This window comes from Lepus europaeus, chromosome 19, assembly GCF_033115175.1.
Source record: "Lepus europaeus isolate LE1 chromosome 19, mLepTim1.pri, whole genome shotgun sequence".
Classification (NCBI taxonomy): domain Eukaryota; kingdom Metazoa; phylum Chordata; class Mammalia; order Lagomorpha; family Leporidae; genus Lepus; species Lepus europaeus.
The window spans coordinates 2,806,532-2,813,550 of NC_084845.1; positions in this window are offsets into that span (position 1 = coordinate 2,806,532).

The window sequence follows — 7,019 nt, forward strand, 5'->3', positions numbered from 1 at the left end:
CCTTGGGCCATCTTCTTCTGCTTTCCCAGGTACAGAGAACTGGATAAGAGCAGCAGGACTAGAACTGGTGCCCATAATTTTTAAAAAATTCTTAAGTCAGGAAAAAACTATACCAGAACTTACAAGGTACATCATAAGCATTACAAAGAGGGAAGTTTGTAGCAATAATCTCCTATGCTTAAAAATTACATCTTGAATAGCATCATCATGCATTTCAAGGATACATAAACCTTGAGCCAAGCTAATCAAAGAACACTCAGGTGAGAATGAAATACTACAATCTTTGCTTCGTGATATCAATTACTCCAAGGATCAATGGACAGTATTGCAAATAGAGACTTCTGGGCTCACCCACCTTCCCACAATTGAGCCATGAGCATATGGAAAACCTGAACTGAGCAATAACAAGTGACAATATTGAATCTGTAATAAGAAGTCTTAGAACCAAGAAAAGCCCAGACCAGATGGCTTTACTGCTGCAGTCGTACGGATTAACACCAATCCCTTTGAACCCGCTCTGCAGGGGCAGCACTGCCCTGAAACCACCAGATCAGAACAAATCATGTGGACACCAGTACGTCTGGTGACCATCCAAACTGTCAAAGTACCACCAAGTCAACCCATACCACATGAACAAAAATCAGAAAAGTGAGGTTTATAAGATACTTCAATATAACAGAATAAGGAATAAAAATCTCAACAGATGCAGAAAAACATTGAAGGAAAGAGCTCTAATAGAAAAAGTATGTATAAGGGCCGGCAGCGCAGCTCACTAGGCTAATCCTCCGCCTGCAGCACCAGCACACTGGGTTCTAGTCCCGGTTGCCCCTCTTCCAGGCCAGCTCTCTGCTGTGGCCCGGGAAGGAAGTGGAGGATGGCCCAAGTGCCTGGGCCCTGCACCCGCATAGGAGACCAGGAGGAGGTACCTGGCTTTGGATCGGCACAGTGCACGGGCCTTAGCGGCCACTTGGGGAGTAAACCAACGGAAGGAAGACCTTTCTGTCTCTCACTGTAACTCTGCCTGTCAAAAAATGTGTAAGAGTTTATACCTTACCATAAGAAAGGCTACATGTGACCAACAGGCCACCAACATCTCTTAGAGGGAAATGCTTTGTTTTTCCCCAATCTTATACTAGACAAGGATGGAGAAATTAGATTTCTCTATGTTTAGGCAAGAGAAAGTTTGTAGTATCACTCTAAAGACTCTGTCCAAGTACCATTAGAACTGAAAATTGATTTTGTATCTTGCAACATTACTGAATTTCAGTGGCATTTTTATGTATCCCTAGAGAACTTGCTAAGAAAGAATCAGTAGGCCGGCGCCGTAGCTCACTAGGCTAATCCTCCTCCTTGCGGCGCTGGCACCCCAGGGTTCTAGTCCCAGTCAGGGCACCGATCCTGTCCCAGTTGCCCCTCTTCCAGGCCAGCTCTCTGCTGTGGCCGTGGAGTGCAGTGGAGGATGGCCCAAGTGCTTGGACCCTGCACCCCATGGGAGACCAGGAGAAGCACCTGGCTCCTGCCTTCAGATCAGTGTGGTGCACTGGCCGCAGCACGCCAGCCACGGCGGCCATTGGAGGGTGAACCAACGGCAAAAGGAAGACCTTTCTGTCTCTCTCTCACTGTCCACTCTGCCTGTCAAAAAAAAAAAAATCAGTAAAGCAATCCCATTCACTATAGCTATAAACAAACTCCCAAGAATAAATTTAACTGTGTCTTAATCAGCTTTGCCAGACTACATAAACACCGGAAACCGATTACCTAGGAAGGGAAGATGTATGGTGGCTTAGTTTTTGGAGGTTCACTCTCCAGTACTGGGAGCCCCATTGGTCTGGGGTCTGCTAAGGGTGATAGCAGAACACCTGAGGGAAGATCCCTTGATGATCCAGGCAAGAGGGAGGCTGAGCTTGGCTTCCATAACCGCCCGTCTCCAAGGCACCACCCTCATAGGACCAAGCCCTCCAGTCCCCCTCCTACACACTGTATTGTATCCATCCGTTGTACATCAACTTTCATCCTTTTTAATCAATCAGACTACAGGGACCAAGCTTTCAATACAGCCTTTGAGAGACACCTGACTTTTATCCAACCATAGCAATGAGGGTGTAAGAAACCTACACACTGAAAATTACAAACCATCAACAAAAGAAAGTGAAGACACAAAGAGCGACAATGCCTCCCAGGTTTATGGATTGGAGAAACAGTGCTGAAGTGACCAGACCACACAACGTGACCTACAGATCAATGCAATAGCTGTCAAGGTAACAATGACATTTTTAAAATGCTGTAGCTTTAAAAAGTAGAACATACAGAAATTGTATATACTTATGTGGTATCATTTAATGTCTAGATGTTTACATGTGTAAAGTCTAATCAGCATAAATATCTATATTCAAATATTTAACACTTAGGACTGTGGATGCTTTTACCCTATCAGTTTTCTATTTAGAACTATACATTATAGGGCCAGTACTGTAGCACAGCAGGTTAATGGCCTGGCCTGCAGTGTTGGCATCCCATATGGGCGCCGGTTGTAGTCCCAGCTGCTCCCCTTCTGATCCAGCCCTCGGCTATGGCCCGGGAGGGAAGTGGAAAATGGCCCAAGTGCTTGGGCTCCTGCCTTCGGATCAGCGCAGCTCCAGCTGTTACAGCCAATTATGGAATGAACCATCAGATGTTAGACCTCTCTCTCCTACTCTGTGTAACTCTGACTTTCAAACAAATCTTTTAAAAATAGATATCAGCTGGTGCCTTGGCTTAACAGGCTAATCGTCCACCTTGCAACGCCGGCACACCAGGTTCTAGTCCCGGTTGGGGCGCCGGGTTCTATCCCGGTTGCCCCTCTTCCAGGCCAGCTCTCTGCTGTGGCCTGGGAGTGCAGTGGAGGATGGCCCAAGTCCCTGGGCCCTGCACCCGCATGGGAGACCAGGAGAAGCACCTGGCTCCTGGCTTCGGATCAGTGAAGCTAGCCTGTTGGGGGAACATATGTGCTCCCAAGTTTACTGCAGCACTGGAAACAACCTCAATGTCTATCCACTGATGAATAAAGATACACAGGGGCCAGTGCTGTGGTATAGCAGGTAAAGCCTCTACCTGTGGTGCCAGCATCCCACATGGGCAGTCAGTCAGGGCTGCTCTACTTCCAACCCAGCTCTCCTCTATGGCCTGGGAAAGCAGTAGAAGATGGCCCAAGTCCTTGGGCCCCTGCACCCACGTGGGAGACCTGGAAGAAGCTCCTGGCTTTGGATCAGCCCAGCTCCAGCCATCTGGGAAGTAAACAGCAGATGGAAGACCTCTTTCTGTCTCTCAAATCTTTTTTAAAAATATATACTGCTACCCACACATTAAAGAATGCAGTCTTGTCATCCACAGCAACATGTATGAAACTGGAGGCCACTGAGGGGCACAAGCCCAGCACAGAAGAACCCATGAGCTCACTCACACGTGGAGCTTTACCAACAGTGATGTCATGTGGTTGCCAGGGCAGGGAGACAGGAAACGTTGATTAACAGGTGTTGAGTTACAGCTGGATAGGAGCAAGGAGTTTGAGTCCTACTGCATAGTAGGCTGACTGTAGATAATCTACATTCAAAATCTATAACATAGGATTTAGATGTTTCATAAAATGTTAAATATCACATTGTCCAATCAGACAAAAACAATTTAAAAGAATGAAGAAAGTCTACACAAAATATGTAACAGTTAAACAACCAAATATTTGTATTGTAGGTATTCCTGAACAGGAAAAAGACATGGACATCCAGATGCAAGAAGCTCAAAGAACCCCAGACAGACTCCACCACAAAAGGTCTCCAAGGCATACTGTCATCTAGCTGTTGCAAGTTAAAGACAAGGAGACAATCCTAAAGACAGGAGAAAAGCGTCAAGTTACAAAGGAAGGAAAACCAAGTAGATTAACATCAGACTTCTCAGTGGAAACCCTACAGGCCAGAAGAGAGTGAGATGATATAGTCAAGGTCTTAAAAGGAATCAACTTTCTACCAAGAATATATCCAGTGAGGATTTCCTTTAAAAGCAAAGGAGAACTACATATCAGATAAGAAAAGCAGAGCATTCACCACCACCCACCAGACTTAAAAAAATTCTGAAGGGCACCCTGCCTTAGAAGTAAACATAAAGGGGCCAGCGCTGTGGCGTAGTGGGTGAAGCCGCCATACAGGTGCCAGTTTGAGTCCTGGCTGCTCCACTTCCCATCCAGCTCTCTGCTGTGTCCTGGGATAGCAGAAGATGGCCCAAGTCCTTGAGCCCTGCACCTGTGTGAAAGACCCAGAAAAGCTCTTGGCTTCTGGATTTGGATCGGTGCAGCTCCAGCCGTTGTGGCCAGCTGGGGAGTAAACCAGTGGATGGAAGACCTCTCTCTCTCTGTGTAACTCTGAGTTTCAAGTAAGTAAATAAATCTGTTTAGAAAAAGTCAACATGAAAACATACGTCACCACCAAATTCACTGGCAGAGCAGGAAGAAGAATTGATCAGTTAACAAAATGACAGCCATCTTACAATGCTAACCTTGGATGTAAATGGATTAAATTCTCCAGCTGAAAGACTTAGGCTGACTGAATGAATTAGAAAACGGCCCTAGCCGGCGCCGTGGCTCAACAGGCTAATCCTCTGCCTTGCGGCACCAGCACACCGGGTTCTAGTCCCGGTCAGGGCACCGGAGTCTGTCCCGGTTGCCCCTCTTCCAGGCCAGCTCTCTGCTATGGCCCAGGAGTGCAGTGGAGGATGGCCCGAGTGCTTGGGCCCTGCACCCGCATGGGAGACCAGGAGAAGCACCTGGCTTCGGCGGCCATTGGAGGGTGAACCAACGGCAAAGGAAGACCTTTCTCTGTCTCTCTATCCACTCTGCCTGTCAAAAAAATAAATAAATAAAAAAGAAAACAGCCCTACTGCATGCTGCCAATGAGAAACTCACTTCCCAAAGGTACACAGACTGAACACGAAGGGTTGTAGAAAGATATACCAGGTAAATGGAAAGCAAAGCTATTCTGATAGCAGATAAAACTTTTTACAGTTCTTGACTTAGAGATAAAGGACATCATATTTTGTAATAGGTTCAATTCAGCAAGATGACACAATGATCATAAATATATATATATACCCAGCCAGCGCAGTGGCTCACTAGGCTAATCCTCCACCTATGGCGCCAGCACCCCAGGTTCTAGTCCTGGTTGGGACACCGGATTCTGTCCTGGTTGCTCCACTTCCAGTCCAGCTCTGCTGTGGCCCAGGAAGGCAGTGGAGGATGGCCCAGTTGCTTGGGCCCTGTACCCATGTGGGAGACCAGGAGAAGCACCTGGCTCCTGGCTTCGGATCAGCGCAACGCGCCAGCCGTAGCAGCCACTTGGTGGGTGAACCAACAGAAAAAGGAAGACCTTTCTCTTTCACACTAACTCTGCCTGTCAAAAAAATAAATATAAAAACTAAAATATATATGTACCCAACACAAGACCTCCCATATAGATGTAGACCTAAAGGAAGAGAGAGATTCAAATACAATAATAGTGGGTGACATTAACATCCCATTCATCAATGGACAGATCATCCAAATATAGATAGTTCAGAGTTGAAACATCCTATTGAGCAAATGGACCTAACATTCATTTATAGGACATTTCACACAACAGCTACAGAATGCACCGTCTCATCAGCACATGGAACATTTCCAAGGATAGACCACATGTCAGGCCACAAGTCAAGTCTCAGCAAATTCAGAAAGACAAATCATACCCTGTGTCTTCTCAGACCACAAGGAGATAAAATTAGAAATCGACTAAAACAATACAGTACTCCTAAATCCTGGAAACTTAAACATGCTACTGCATGATCAATGGGTCATTGGAGAAGTTAAAACGGAAGCCAAACTTTCATGAAATAAATGAAAAATACAACATATCAAAACCTGTAGGATACAGCAAAAGCAGTATTAAAAGTTTATAGCATTAAGTGTTTGCATTAATAAAAAGAGAAACAAGATCAGACCAAACCCAGAATCGGCAGGAGGTGAGAAGTAAAAGATCAGAAAAATTACAACTTAAAATAGAAAAGCTCAACCACACAAAAAGCTATTTTCGAGAAGACAAGCACAATAGATTAATTTTACTTGGTTTTTGTTTGGCTAGAAATTAGAGATGAAAAAGGCCACATTACAACTGAAATACAAAGGCTCACCAGGAGCCGCTGTGAAGGACCCCATGATAGGAACTGAGCAGATAAGGAGATGGGGTAAACGGGAGGTGTTGTGAGCACATCGTGTGCTTAGGAGAGTCAAGGGAGGAAGAATTGAACAGGCAGGAGCAGTAGCTGCAGAGGGGCTGTTAACACAGGTTTCTTACTGGGAGCCTGGGTCCAGGTGTAGGTTGGTTCTTAGCTGGGAAGACGGTTCCTTAACCCCGGAGCCCGTCTTCCGCTGCTGCCAACTGCTCTCTGCCACCAGAAACACCTTGGGCTGCTGGATCTCTGCAGGACATGAATGAGGCGGGCCCTGTGTGTCCATGTTCCAAGCCCGTGGGCATCTCCAGGTAGCCCAGGCTTCAGACACCTTGCTTCTCGAAGAACTCCAGCCACAGCCACATAGCCTGGGGGATAAAAAGAAAGCTCACGGCACAGGAGTTTCCCGAGTCGAGTAGATACTAATATGCTTTGTCAGCATCTTACCAGACCCTGGTGGTGGCTAAGAGGTTACAGCAAAAAAATTATAGGAAACCATGCCCGTGGCTTTCCTTTGGGTTGAGTTAGGAAAGAGTCCAGACTCACAGGGAGCCTCTGGGAGTCCCGCAGGTCCAACCTGGCTCCTGCGTGGGTCCGCGGTAGGAACCGAACAGTTAATCATCAAGGAGACTCCCGATGTGCTGTCTCCCAGAGAAACCCAGGCTGTAATATGAGGTGCTTCCCAAACTCCATGGAAACATTGAATTAAAAAGGTTTCTTTTGATGCAAAGATTTTGAAATCCACGCACAGTGTTCCCGTAACACTCATCCTCTACAAACTTCTGAAGACATCG